This window comes from Hyaena hyaena, unplaced genomic scaffold (assembly GCF_003009895.1).
Source record: "Hyaena hyaena isolate Hyena2069 unplaced genomic scaffold, ASM300989v1 scaffold_307, whole genome shotgun sequence".
Lineage (NCBI taxonomy): Eukaryota > Metazoa > Chordata > Mammalia > Carnivora > Hyaenidae > Hyaena > Hyaena hyaena.
In genome coordinates, this window is record NW_024080939.1 from 794,196 (window position 1) to 809,216 (window position 15,021).

Here is a 15,021-nt window from a genome sequence, read left to right on the forward strand (position 1 = left end):
CTTTTTTTATTATTAGAAATTTTTTTGTTTTACTTTTACTTTTGAGAGAGCGAGGTGGGGGCAGAGAGGGGAGGGACAGAGGATCTGAAGAGGGCTCCACACTGATGCGGGGGTTGAGCTCACGAGCCTCGAGATCATGACCTGAGCCGCTCAAGTCCAAAGCTCAACCAACTGAGCCACCCAGGTGCCCCAATACTTTTCTAATTGTCTTCCTTTCCCCCCCCCCACTTTTTTTTTAAACATGCATGCATTTGTACGCTCAAAAAGCAAGATTGACTCCTTGCTATCTTTCATCCACTCCTTTGTAATCTGGCTTTCCCATCCAACAAGTCATAGTATTAGCTCAGGTTGTTAAAGCCATTGTAAAACCTGACTTTTATGTTGGCATCCTGTTTCCTTATTTGTAGGTATCATAATTCAATTGACCTCTAGTTAAATATTCATGTTGTTTATAACTTTTGGCCTTTATAAAATTTTTGTATGCATCTCCATTTCCTCTGGAAATGACTATAGCAAAATTCCTGGGTCAAAGCCTTTTTTTTTTTTTTTTTTTGTTTGTTTGTTTTGTTTTTTTGGCTAAGATTTGCAGAGCTGCCCTCCAAAGTATTTATGCCAATTTATATTCCCACCTGCCGTGAACGAGAATGCAGAATTCACAAGCCATCATTAAGTCTCCCCAAACTAAGATAGGAAACTTAGACTTCTATCATTGATTTGTATTTCTTTGATTATTTGTGATGCTGACTTTCTTCCTGTTTCTTGCCTGTTTGTCTTGTTTTATGTTTCTGTGATTTGCCTGTCATTTTCACTTTTATTTACTTAAAAATCTACAAAATCGAGTTTCTGTTAAATTGGAAACCTTCTTTGCATGGTAAGTTTATTAACTCTTTCACTGTCAGGCACATTTCTTCCATCTTATCATTTGATTTTTAATTGTTAATGCATTCTTTTTTTTTTTTTTTAATTTATTTCTAGGAGAGAGAGAGAGACAGCGTGAGCAGGGGAGCGTCAGAGAGAGAGGGAGTCACAGACTGACACAGGCTCCAGGCTCTGAGCTGGCAGTCAGCACAGAGCCCGACGCGGGGCTCGAACCCACGAACCGCAAGATCATGACCTAAGTGAAAGTTGGACGCTCAACCGACTAAGCCATCCAGGCGTCCCTGTTAATGCATTCTTAATGTGTATGCTTATAAATCCAAGTACAGAAATATTTTTCTTTGTTCTTTCTTCCTCTGCTTTTGTGTTCAGAAAGGCCTTGCACATCCCAGGATCAGATAAATACTAATCTACATTTTCTACTTGTATTTTTGTGGCTCTTTTTATATTTTTAAAAAATGTTTAAATCTGTCAGTTGTTGGAATTTATTTTGGTCTATGTGGTAAGAATCTAGGTACCAAAAACTCTTTTTCTTACCGATCTAAATCTTGTGTGTTATCGGGCCTGCTTCTGTGGTTCTTACATTTTATTTCATTATCTTAATGCCTCCACTACTTCTGCTAAAACTCTCCCTTTTTCTTATTGCAATTTAAGAATATTTCATAGGGGCACCTGGGTGGCTCAGTCGGTTAAACGTCCAACATCAGCTCAGGTCATGATCTCACGGTTTGTGGGTTTGGGCCCTGCCTTGGGCTCTGTGCTGACACCTCGGAGCCTGGAGCCTGTTTCAGATTCTGTGTCTCCCTCTCTCTCTGATCCTTCCCTCCTTGCACACACTCTCTCTCTCTCTCAAAAATAAATAAACATTAAAAATAAGGTTACTTTTTCATATCCAGTATTACAAATCTGTCACCCTTACAACTAGTTTTCTGGGCACTGCCCCGCTCTTTGCTATCCCGCACGAAGGCATCTAGTTCAAAATGTGAGTACAATTTACGTATTAGTGTGTGGGGACTTGAAGTCTTTAATTCTGAGTTTTCTCATCTACCGTCTATCTTTTCCCATGGATTTCTGCAAAGTTATGGCTTCCATGTGTAATTTCTCATTACAGTCCTAAGTTTCTTCATTGTCATTATGAATACAATTTCTCTATTAAATTGTATAACTGCAGGGGAAAGTTATACTCACATAGTTTTACTTGGCATTTGCCACTTTACTGCTTAAAAATTTTTATTTTATTTTATTTTTACATTTATGTTTGAGAGACAGAGAGAGACAGAGCATGAACAGAGGAAGGGCAGAGAGAGAAAGAGACAGAATCTGAAGCAGGTTCCAGGCTCTGAGCTGTCAGCACAGAGCCCAACGTGGGGCTTCGAACCCACGAACCGTGATATCATGACCTGAGCTGAAGTCGGACGCTCGATTGATTGATCCATCCAGGCACCCCATGCTTATTATTTTTTTAATGTTTATTTATTTTTGGGAGAGAGAGAGGTAGAGAGAAAGAGAGAGAGAGAGTTGCAGAATCTGAAGCAAGCTCTGCACGATCAGTGCAGAGCCTGACGTGGGGCTCGAACCCGCAGACTGTGAGATCATGATCTGAGCCGAAGGTGGACGCTTAACCGACTGAGCAACCCTGGCCCCCCAATCATTTTACTGTTTTTTATTTAGAGAGTTTGCCAATGGCTTCTTTTGAATCATGTAGGTAACTATTATCTGCAAATGGTGATAATTTTGCTCTCTTCCTCCAAATTACATTATTTCTTCATCTTTTCCTGTTATATTGCAAATGATTAGCACTTTCAGATAATTAACAACAGTCTTTATTGGAAATGCCTCTAATATTTCACTATAAAATGTGATGGCCTGAATACATTGCATTTTTCAAGCATTTTTTAAACATTTATTCATTTTTTGAGAGACAGAGAGAGACAGAGTGTGAGCGGGGGAGGACAGGGAGAGAGGGAGACTCACAATCTGAAACGAGCTCTGGGCTCTGAGCTGTCAGCACAGAGCCTGACGCGGGACTCCAACCTGCAAACCACAAGATCATGACATGAGCTGAAGTCAGTGCAAAGCCTGACATGGGGCTTGAACCCACAGACGGTGAGATCATGACCTGAGCTGAAGTGGGATGCTTAACTGACTGAGCCACCCAGGCACCCAATACACTGCTTTTTGAAGAACTCTGACTTTTGGAAAGTGTTTTTGGCTTCAAATGGCAATCCCCCTCCTGAACCTTTTGTTCACAACTGCCTTAGATGTCGCCAGCCTTCTCTTTCCAGTACTGAGCAAGTCTTAACCGTTTTCATATGCAAAGAGTTTCTATCGCTATACAGACAACCTCATCACTTACCTCCTGAAACTTCTTTTTTAAAAACCCACATTCCTCTGTGGGAGATCAATTCTCAGACCAACACGCTCATTACAAATCCGAACCACCGTTGTTTTATATAGTACATCATATGAAACGATCAGGCTATTTTCTACCACCTTGAAAGTTAGTGTCTGGTGGAGGATTTTTTTTTTTTTAATGTTTGCATTTTGAGGAAATGCTCAACTATTGTCTCATGTAGGAATTGGTTTCATTGGAATTTGCAGACTTTTGCCAGCGAAAAGTAAAAACGACCTGGGGCTTTGTAGGTACCATGCAAAGAGGGTTGCTTCCACGGTGAGACTGGGAAAAAGAGTGATCGCAACAGTTAGGAACAGCGAGGGGTCACCTATGTGGAGGGGGAAGGGTTGAGTGCCTTTGGAGAGGGTCAGGTCCGATAGCCGTGGGGAGCTGAATGAATGGTCTCTTTATCACCTTGAGACTCCATTTCTGCAATTCTAAATTTGGGGTCACTCCCTGGTTTGCAAGTTCAATGTAAGAATGACGGACAATGTGCGCATAGCGTCTGGACATTTCATACCTGCCAGGCACTTAGTAAGAGAAACGGTAAGCTCCTGGCTAGGTTTGAAGGCAGGGGGCTGGGCCATGTTATAGATAACAAAATGGAAAGAAACGGCCTTTTTCTCTGCTACGCAGAGTTAATGTCAAGCACGCTCAAGGATTTCAGGATACAGCCAACAGGCAGTTCTGGGCATGGGGTGGGTTCCCAGGGCCTCCAGCCTCTGCCCAAGGCAGTGGAAATCCTGTCTTCATCTTCTCCTCTGTCTGGTTCTACCCTTTCTATGAAGGCCAAGCATCACTGGCCCCCACCTTCCTTCCATCCCAACCTGACAGATCCCGAGCTCTGAATGTTTCGATTCTGACTGCCTCTGAGCGGGACAGGAAGGGCTCCTCATTTTGACAATGCAGTAAAAGAGTCATTGCGGCCAGGTGCCTGGTGTTTAAGAACTTCCTTGTTAGCCCGCCTTAATTTTTCCGATTTGTCAGCCTGGAAAACACCCTGGTTAGTCTCAAACTTAGGTCTTAACAAGGCAGAATGAAGTTTCTCTTCTATTTTTTGCAACATGAAGCTAGAAAACCTGGATTTTTGTTATTGTTTATTATTTTTATTTTTTTGTTGCTTGGTGGGAGGTTTCTGTATTATTATTGTTTAAAGTCAATTATCCTTTACTCCGTGTTCTTTTTCTGTTGTTTATTTTATCTGTCCTTCTCTCCCAGAGGGGCAGAATTAAGGCCCCCATTTGGTTTTTATTAGCGTAATCAGTTAATAGCTCTTCGATAATGCTTTACTTATTGTGTTAATTTTCTGTAGTTATGTCCAGAGGCAGCAGCTTCCTGGAAGGCCACATTAAATTAAAAAAAAAAAAGAAGATCTAACTTATTTTTCCTTTAATGGGTCCGGTTAGCACTTATAGAATCAGCTAAGATTATTGAACACTGTTGATTTACAAGATTATTGAAAAAATATATAAAGTGGCATGATGATTTTAAAATGTCTATGGTAACCCGAACAATTCTGTTAGTGTGGTGTAGGCACAGCCTACACTTCTACCCTTAGTGTTTCTGTTGATCTGGCTTCTCACCCCGGTTCTTTGGATTTATCTAGAAGGGATTAGAGGAATGGGTGTATGCTGCTCCCATACGGTGGCTGTAGTTCAACTGCACGGGTTTTAGCTAAACTCTGGGTCCCAAGGACCTCTGTTCAATCACTGATGGGGTTTTATTTGTTTATTTATTTATTATTTAGGTTTTAATTAAAAATATGTTTTAAAGTTTATTTATTTATTTTGAGAGAGAGAGCGCATGCGAACAAGCAGAGGAGGGGCAGAGAGAGAGAGGGAGAGAGTTCAGAGAGAGAGAGAATCCCAAGCAGGCACCACATGGGTTTTGAACTTATAAACTGTGAGTCAAAACCAAGAGTCGGATGCTTCACCGACTGAGTCACCCAGGTGCCCCCAATTTTTTTAAGTTTATTTATTTATTTTGAGAAAAAAAGACAGGGAGGGAGAGAGAGAGAGAACAGGGGAAGGGGAGAGAGAAGGGGAGACAGAATCTCAAGCAGGCAATGTACAGTCAGTTCAGAGAGCCTGAGGTGGGGCTCGAACTCAGGAACTGTGAGATCATGACCTGAGCCAAGATCAAGCGTCCAACCCTTGCTTAACCGATGCCATGCAGGCGCCCCGCTGCTGGGGACTGTAATGGGAATGGATCCAGAAGGTCTTTAGGACTCAGAGAGCAGTCCGTAAATTAAAAGGGAGCTTCAGAGTACAGCATGGGGACAGGTAACAAAGATGTTTATGATAAACATGATAGGTTGAGCCCCCATGTTCGGCTGCCTTATGAAATAGATGAATGTACTAAAGCAAATAGAACACGACTCTGGTGATCAGGATTCATGGGTTCTAGACCTGCCTCTGACACCAACTGGCTCTAAAGACTCTCAGGGCCTCAGTTTCCTCCTCTATAAAACAAGAAACCCGGATGAAAACTCTAAGGTTCCTCCCAGCTTTCACTCCGTAGGCAACGTTCAGCCCGTGGGTGCTCTGTGCATGGACTCAGTGAGTAGGAATCATTAGTAGGGGATCGAATCAGTATTAGAATGCCTTCCATGATTGTCCAGTCTCTGGAGATGAACAGGGCACTTGGCACAAAATAGGGGCCCCCTCAGTGCTTTTATAATAAATTCGTCTTCATGGCGATGTCTACTTAAAATTCTATTTCTGAGAACTGTTCATTGGTCCAGCACAATGGCTGTGAGTGGACATGGGAAGGGCACCAGAGGGAAAGTCCCAGGGCCCTGCTGTGTGAGCCTGGGCAAGTCCCTGTCTCCCCTTGGGTCTTTCCCCCTTCATTTATCAAATAAAGGGGTTGGAGAAGGATCGCTAAGGTGGCTTCTAACACTGTAAGAATTGGCTGCTACAGAAAGCAAATGAGAAGATTCAGATGTTCCCCCAACATCCAGTACCCAGGGCAGTTGGAGTATATTTGCTGTGATTCAAGGCTTTCTGTGAAGCAGACGCGGATTTGCTATGGGGATGGGCTGGGAAGGACACAACGGAAAGGAGATCTGTGTGCTCAGGGTTGGCTGGAAATTCTATGCAAAGAAGGAAATGAGGTCTGCTGTAATTGCCTGTTTCTGAGCTGCAGAATGTATCAAATACTGTGTTTAAAACGTTGCGATGCCTAGTTGTTAGCACAGCGAACCACGGGTTTTTACTGTCTCTATACATGCCAGTGGCGGTGATGTTTGAGAACTTTCCTTTCAGGCAGTGCCATCAAAGAGGGGCAGTGGAAGGCGACCCAGAAAAGTCAGGACAAAGCGTATTTGAAGGGAAGGAGGAAGAAGCCCATATACATTTCAATGCAAGTACTTTTAAGGCATTTCAAGGAGGGGTCTGAGAAATAATTACAAAGTTTAAAAAGAGAGAATCTTAACTTTGATCTGATTTTCTTCAGTAAAGCAATTAGGTTCATCATTTTTTAAGTGCTAAGCTGAAAATTCTAATGGCTGGACCCCAACACTTTCATTTCTGTCTCTTGGGACTTCTGTAATTCCAAAAAAAAAAAAAAAAGAAGTTAAAAAATTTATGAAGGTGATGTTGCAGAGGGATTGATGCATAAAGCATTTGCTGGTTAGCTCTCATAAAGACGACAGCATCACAGAGTAGTTAAGATTAAGAGCTAGATTGAGGGACACCTGGGTGGCTCAGTTGGTTGAGTGTCTGACTTCTGCTCAGGTCATGATCTCACGGTTCGTGGGTTCAAGCCCCGCGTCGAGCTCTTTGCTGACAGCTCGGAGCCTGGAGCCTTTTTCGGATTCTGTGTCTCCCTCTCTCTCCACCCCTCCCCCACTCACACTCTATCTGTATCTCTCAAAAATAAGTAAACATTAAAAAAATTAAAAACCAAAGAGCTAGCTTGAAATTATGCATCTGATTAATAGCACAGAATTAAGAAACCTGTAAAATTGATTCGATGGAGGGAAGACAACTCATCAAAGTGTGATCAGAATTTTCCCTTCCAATTGCTGTACGGGATTCTAAGGGGAATATATCCTACCTGAATTTTAGCATTTGCAGGAGTAGCTCTCAAATTAAAACAGAGCTTCAAAGCAAAGCCAAAGGACAAACTAACTTATTTGAAGAAAAGCAAAGAGAACCTTACTGTAAAGATAAGTGATAGATTGAATCCCAAAGTTAGGTTACATTTCTCCTAAATTTTTTGCACATGAGATTCTTCATACTTCTTATACTAAGTGCTAGACTCTCAGTTCCTTTTTTTTTTTTTTAAGTTTTTAATTTATTCTGAGAGAGAAAGAGACAGAGTGGGTAGGGGAGGGGCCGAATCCCAAACTGTCAGCATGGGGCTCGAACTCACAGACTGAGATCATGACCTGAGCTGAGATCAAGAGTCAGACGCTTAAACAACCAAGCCACCCAGGTGCCCCGAGACTGTTAGTTACTTGATGGAAGAGAAGAGATATTCTTTTTTGTGCCTGGCACATGGTTTTTAGCATGATAGTAGATTTTCATTACATGTTTATGAAGTAGCAGAATCAAAATAATAAAAAAAATTTTTAATTTATTTATTTATTTATTTATTTATTTTAAATGTTTTATTTATTTATTTCTAGGAGAGAGAGAGACAGCATGAGCAGGGGAGGGTCAGAGAGAGAGGGAGTGACAGACTCTGAAACAGGCTCCAGGCTCTGAGCTGGCAGTCAGCACAGAGCCCGACGTGGGGCTCGAACCCACGAACCGCGAGATCATGACCTGAGCGAAAGTCGGACGCTTAACCGACTAAGCCACCCGGGCACCCCTAAATTTATTTTTGAGAGAGAGAGAGTGAGAGAGAGGGGACAGGGATAGAGGATCCGAAGCAGGCTCTGCGCTGACAGCAGCCAGCCGATGTGGGGCTCGAACTCATGAACTGTGAGATCATGGCCTGAGCCAAAGTTGGCCGCTCAACCGACTGAGCCACCCTAGTGCCCTCAAATACTTTGTTAATTAAGCAAAAAATGTCATGCCATATCTTCCCCCCAATTACTAGATCAATTAACCAGTGTTTATCTAAACTTTAAAAATCGGAAAACTTGAACTTCAGAACAATATGGATTTCTGGATTCTTTTGAAAGTTCTGAGGGTGTGGCACTATTTGGTCCACAGCCCTACATGGTGACAATGAGCTGGAGCCCGGGAGCAGGTGCCCCCATTAGGCAGGACTCCTTCCTGTTGCAACTTATCATATGACTCTAGGTTGATTTCGCTTTCTTACTTACCAGCCTGGTTCATGGGAGAGACACTCAGATAAGGGGATGATATTTGGTATGTGTTACGTTTTTTCCCCTGTTTTAAAAAGTTTATTGATTTATTTTGAGAGAGAGAAGGAGAGAGAGCATGCACGCAAGCTGGGGAGGGGCAGAGAGAAAGAAAGAGAGAGAGAATCCCAAGCAGGCTCTGCGTTGTCAGCACAGAGCCCCATGCAGGGCTCGAACTCACAAAACCTCAAGATCATGACCTGAGCTGAAACCAAGAGTCAGACGCTTACCCCACTGAGCCACCCGGGTGCCCCTGGTATGTGTTCTGTTGTCAGATGTGAATGAGTTAAATATCTAACTGTGAGCTTAATGGTTTCCTCCAGCCCGACACTGGAGACTGTCACGTACTGTGCTTGGAGGGATTTTGTAATCTGCACATTCCTATGACTTCAATATGCCCCTGTGGGAATAGAGCAGAATTAGAACTCTAAATAACCCTAATGATATTGGGTAGGAGCCCATCAGGGAGTTGTTCAAGTTTGTCAGAGCATATTAAAATACAATACATTCACATCATCCAAAAGGATACATCAGTCCACCTGCCTATATGTTCCCTTCTGATATTACATTTGCCCAGGGACCTTTCGAAATTACCCCACCTACCTCTGCTCCCTCCCTTAGTGAATAGACATGTGGAAAAAGTGGAGAGCAAATCAGAATAATGTGCATTGGTGAAAAGTCCTATAATTGAAATCATTATTGCTTAAGACACCATTGCTTTAATCAGCCCTGTCATAAATCAATGCTTCTCACAAGTGAAGGCTTGAAATAAAGTGCTCTTAAACAGATTGGGTATCTTAAAAGGCATGATGCCATTGGGAAGCCCCTGAAAATGGATAAAAAAGTGGTTTCTGAATAGATGTACGGGTTCTAGAATTTTATCTTCCACTTAATTTTAAAAAATATTACCTAGTCCTTTCTTAGAAATTACATATTGGAGGCCTGTAATGGCCAGGCCTTTAACCCATTAAAAAAATTTACTCCCAGGAACAGTTAATATTTGACGTTTAATTGCTTTTCCTTGTTGGGAGAGGAAGATCTGTTTCTTCCCTTCCTTTCTTGATTGACTTTTCAAAAATCACCTTGTGAGCTATAAAAACGGAGAGGAGTAATTGATTTTCAAAAACTCAGGCTCACGCACATGTATTTGCATATGTGTCAGTGTGTGTGTGTGTGTGTGTGTGTACATAATGACCTCTGTGCACCAGGAATAGGGGCTTCCTCCACAATAACTGTGCAAGGCAGGTGTTCTATTTCCAGTTAACATGGAGGCAGCCGAGGCCCAGAGAGGTTCACTACTTGCGTAGCATCACACGGGTAGTGAGTGGTAGGAGCCTGAGTCCTCATTACACCAACCCTGTGGCCTGCCTGTAGGGACGCTTCACACCCAGGTGCACAGGCACCTATGGAGCTAGGAAAAAAGGCCACACTTACGATCCCCATCATTGGAATCACTAGTCTTCTCAGCCTATTTAACGAACATCAGGTTCTAGAATTTAGCAAAGGATGCCACGCCATGTAGAAATGTCCAAAGAGCGCAACTACGATTTGCGCCTTCTATGTGAATCCTTCACGGGGAGAGTCAGGTGAAGGCGCCTTGTCAGCGATAGCATCTTAGGAGAGATTTTTCCTTCCGGGAGAGTTTTATGGGGCCAAGCATGGAGGGGGGGTGGATGCCCTCTCTTTAGAAAAATGCCCACACAGACTTCAAATGAATTTTGGGGCTCCTTAGGACATGTTTCAAGAGCAAGAAGGGGTCATCAGGACATTGGTGTGGAAAGGGTGAGGAAGAGCCTCTTTCTGGTTGCCTTGAGTTTGAAGATTTCCATTTCAACCTTGTCAGACCCTTACCTTTCACGTGTGGTAAATTCACGACCAAAGGCCCAAGTGTTCTCTTTCTTTCCTTTTCTCTTCCCACAAAACCAGGTAATATCAAGGCCTTTCGCAAAGCTGCACGGACCAACTGCTCCTCCTCAGATTATGGCTTTCAGAGCTCAGGCGCTACCCCTCATCAGGTTACACTTTCCATGTTTTGTGGTCAGGGGCAGGCTGTGTCATTCTACGTGGCTCCACCTTGCAAGGAAATATTTATATATTGGCCTTGCCAGGTTCCTGTTTCCTCTGGGATTGCTCCTGAGTTTGCGGTCTTCATCCCGGGGCGGGCAGTGACTCACTGGCCTTCACAGGACCACTGGACACCAGGCAGAAAACAGGAAGCTGACTTGGCTTGGCCGGAAAACTGTGAGGTGTGTACCTGTTGGATGAGACGTTTCTTTCTTTCTTTCTTCCTTTCTTCCTTTCTTCTTTCTTTCTTTCCTTCTTTCTTTCTCTCTCTCTCTCTCTCTTTCTTTCTTATATTTTAAATGTTTTATTTATTTCTGAGAGAGAGAGAGAGCAGGGGAGGGTCAAAGAGAGGGAGACACAGAATCTGAAACAGGCTCCAGGCTCTGAGCTGTCAGCACAGAGCCCGATGCGGGGCTCGAACCCAGGAACCGTGAGATCATGACCTGAGCCGAAGTTGGACGCTTAACCGACTGAGCCACCCAGGCGCCCTGGACGAGGCATTTCTGAGAGGTCGAGCACAGTACTTTGAGAAAGGGCTTGGAAGGAAACCGACAGACGCCGAGGGAATGAAAATTCATACCATTCGCAGCATTTTCCCCCCTAGATCTAGAAATACAAAAGTTTACTTGTACACGGTCTTTCTGTTAGTTTTTGGATTTCCCCCCTTTTTATTCCTGATAAATGGTAATTGCCACTGTTTACAGAGCAGTGGTCAAAAGCAAGTCCTACACAGCTGTGGAATATTGTCAAAACCCCTTTCGGAAACTCATTTGGCAGTGTGTGTGAGGACCTTAAAAATTTTTGTAACCCCTGAGCAAATAATTTTACTCCTGGGAATCCATCTCAGTACCACCACCACCAGCACCACCACCACCAAGTGCTCAAAGATGTTATTAATTTTTAATTTTTTAATTAATTTTAATTTTTAAATATGCATTTATTTAAGTAATTTCTATACCCAGCATGAGGCTCGAACTCACGACTCCAAGATCAAGAGTCGCATGCTTCGTTCACCAAACTTAGCGAACCAGGCGCTCCTCAAAGATGTTCTTTAAACTATTGTTTATGGTACTTAGAACCTTAATGTAAAGCTAGCAATATGGGGAATGGAACTATAAAATGTTTTCTTGATGTTGATATGCAAATGACATCTTAACATTGGAATAGGATGTGAACTCGTGTACTCCTTTAAAAATTTTTTTTAATGTTTTATTTATTTCTGAGAGAGAAAGAGAGAGAGGCAGCCTGAGCAGGTGAGGGTCAGAGAGAGAGAGACACACACAGAATTGGAAGCAGGCTCCAGGCTCTGAGGTAGTGTCAGCACAGAGCCCCACACGGGGCTCGAACCTACGAACCATGAGATCATGACCTGAGCCGAAGTTGAAAGCTTAGCCGACTGAGCCACCCAGGCGCCCCTGTACTTGTGTACTCCTGATGATGACAGATATGTGAGCAAAATAAACTTAGTCGTCATAATGGATAACCTTTATGGTCTCCTTAGTACATGGCAGGCAACGTGTAATCATGGGGGCGTACTCGCCAGATTAAGCCACATTTTATTTTTTGTCCATTTTACAGATGAAGAAAGAGGAAGGTTCATTGGATTATCTGGGGTCGGACTGATGATGTGAGAACTGAACCCCATCCTGATTTCACAGAGTTTACACTCTTACCTTATAGTTCTTTATGATATATGAATACTTTTATTTTATTTTTTAATGTTTTTTTATTTGGAAAAAAAGAGAGAAAGAGGAGGAGAGAGGGAGTGTGCATGTATGTGCATGTGGCTAAGAAGCATAGAGAGAAGGTGGGGAGAGAATCCCAAGCGGGTCCTTGCTCTCAGCGCAGAGCTTGACATTCGAACCATGAGATCATGACCTGAGCTGAAATCAGAAGTCGGACGCTTAACCAACTGAGCCACTCAGGCATCCTTATTATGTGGATAATTTTAAGTAAAAATCAAATATTAGCCACAAAAAAGAAAAAAAAAACCCAAACAAACCCTACAAAGAAGCCTTAAAACTCCAAACCCCAAACAAGTCGGCATTGATGAACACAAATCTGCCAAACTTTACTCTTCTGGGAATCACATGGAAAAGTAAATGGCAAAGCTTAGACCACGAGAAACAGCCAAAGTTGAAAAAGCTTACCGCGACTAGCCAATAAAATGCCTGGTAGGTGTCTGAAGCCACAATTACTGTTTAAGGTCTTTTCTCTGGATGGGAATTAAATACGCTCCGTATGATGTTATAGTAAGAGAATCCAATTAATATTATTCTGCCAATTTAAGGAAGTAAATTTTACAAGGAAGCAAATCTTGCATTTAGGTGGAAAGGACTTTGTCCAGAGTGACTGGAGAATTCTCTTGAGGACCAAGCCCTAGACCGATGGTTCTTAACCTATGTTGTGTGAGAATGCGTTTGACAATATTAATGGCAACTACGGTGTCTGATTCCAGGAAAAAACACATATATTTACATCTGTGCTACATTTTGTTATGTATCTATTTACTTTTGAAATCTTTTAGGGTCATTGCTGTTTTGAGGGTTTACATTAAAATGTCCTTTTCTGTTTTGGCTTCCAGAATATTTTTTGTCCCTCGATGCTGGGGCTGTTGTTTCATTGGTGGTTCTGCCACTGCTACGGTTTCTTCAGAGCCTTGTCTACACCAGCAACACCCAAGGTTTGTGAAGTAAGTGAGTCTAATGAATAATTTAGTTGCACTATTTTCTTTAGTGCGATGGCATGTTATTGTGAATGCTTGGATTTGGACGCAAGGCTAACAACCGCCTTTTGGGGTTTTCATGGTAGGCTGGAAAAAAAATGCACGACACACATCACCAAGAATCCATGCCTGTGCCTGGCAGTGTAACTGAGAAAAGCTTTGGAATGTGAGTGGATGGCATTTTGAATAGCGTTCCTTAGCACACCTGCAGAAACGCACTTCCATTAAACACATATGTGCCGAGCGCGTGTGCGTAAGGCACTGTGTTAGACAGATGTGAAAAATGGCCGAATGATGCCTTTGTATAAGATTCTCCCAGGACCCTGATGTGCTGAGGTTTAGAAACGCTCGTGCAGCCTCCGGGCGCGTTGGCTGTGGCGCTAATAAGATTACAGCCCGGGCCTGATTTCAGCTCGTGAAATATTTTCATCATCAGGATGAGGAAAATTATTTTTCACCGTTTCTGTTGTTCTGAAATGGAAACATTTTCAGGTATGAATCCACCTCTTGTTGGGGACTGTGCAACATGGAGTCACAAACGCCATGGTGAGAAGTCATTGGTCTGTCTTCTCCAGGAACTTCCCCTGGACAGTGGTCTCTGCCTATGTTAGGGGAGATGGCAAAAATTCGAGCCATCATGCATCTGGCCAATTATGCAACGCTCCATCACAAGGGGAAATTCCTTCCTCACCCCAGCTGGTGAACAGTTATGCCCTGGGGCCCAGGACGGACATGCCTTGTAACTTTTTAACCTAGTTAGTGTAACTGCCAATATTATTCCTATTCATATAAATGCCTAATCCTTTCTTGAATCTTGCTAGAGTATTTGCCTCAATAATATCCTGTGGCGGTGAATTCCACAGGTAGATTATACGCTGTTTTAAAATGTATTTCCTTTTTTTCATTTTAAATTTGTTACCTTTTAACGTCACAGGCTGGCCCTTGTTCTTGCATTAAGGGGCCCGGGGTGCAGGCATTTCCAGTTCTGCTTTAATTTTTCCAAGCACTTGGCCATTGTTAAAACTGCCTTTTCACATTTCTTCTATTTTTGCATAGCTGATCTTGATTAAATGAGATGGTTGATGTAAATAGTCTCATACGACTCTGGCACATAGTAGGCACTGGCAAAAAGCTCTCCTTGGTTTTCATTGCCACTTATTGGACAGCTGTTTATTGAGTGCCTACTGTGTGCAGGAATCGTGGTAACTATTGGAGAGATAGCTTTGAATGAGACAATGGCCTTGTTCTGAAGGACCTAATTTTCTAGAGGACACAAGCAGCAATATAGTGAATAAAGATGGTTTCCGGGAGTCTTAAGTACTATGGGAAAATCAGACGAGAGGGACTGGCTGAGGACAGTAGGGGCCACTTGAAACTGCACAGTCAAGAGTAGCTCTCTGAAAAGGGGACAGTTGAGTTGGCCATTGAGGACTCATCTGTGTGAAATCCCCATGAGGGTGAACTCATGCTCCTAGACAATGCCTGGTGTGCCATAAGACTCCATCACGATTTGTTGGGGGAATGAGTGAATGGCGGTTGAGGAGGGAAATCTCAGTCACAGAAATTATCCAGTGAGTTCCTCAGAGACCCAGGAGTAATACTTCTTGAATCCCCACATTCTGTAACTCCAAAGGCTGTTGGAGT

At 42.8% G+C, this 15,021-nt stretch overlaps 1 long non-coding RNA gene across 5 annotated transcripts in view; it reads left to right on the forward strand.

The window, feature by feature from the left end:
• The window catches only part of LOC120242454, a 106,687-nt gene that overhangs the window by 18,923 nt on the left and 72,743 nt on the right, over positions 1-15,021 (forward strand). For 4 of the 5 annotated variants that reach the window (XR_005531082.1, XR_005531080.1, XR_005531084.1 and 1 more), the window contains exons 2-3: positions 10,515-10,834; positions 13,237-13,344. This is a non-coding gene — a long non-coding RNA (uncharacterized LOC120242454). The remainder of the gene's footprint in view (positions 1-10,514; positions 10,835-13,236; positions 13,345-15,021) is intronic. The other variant, XR_005531083.1, reaches the window with a different exon arrangement.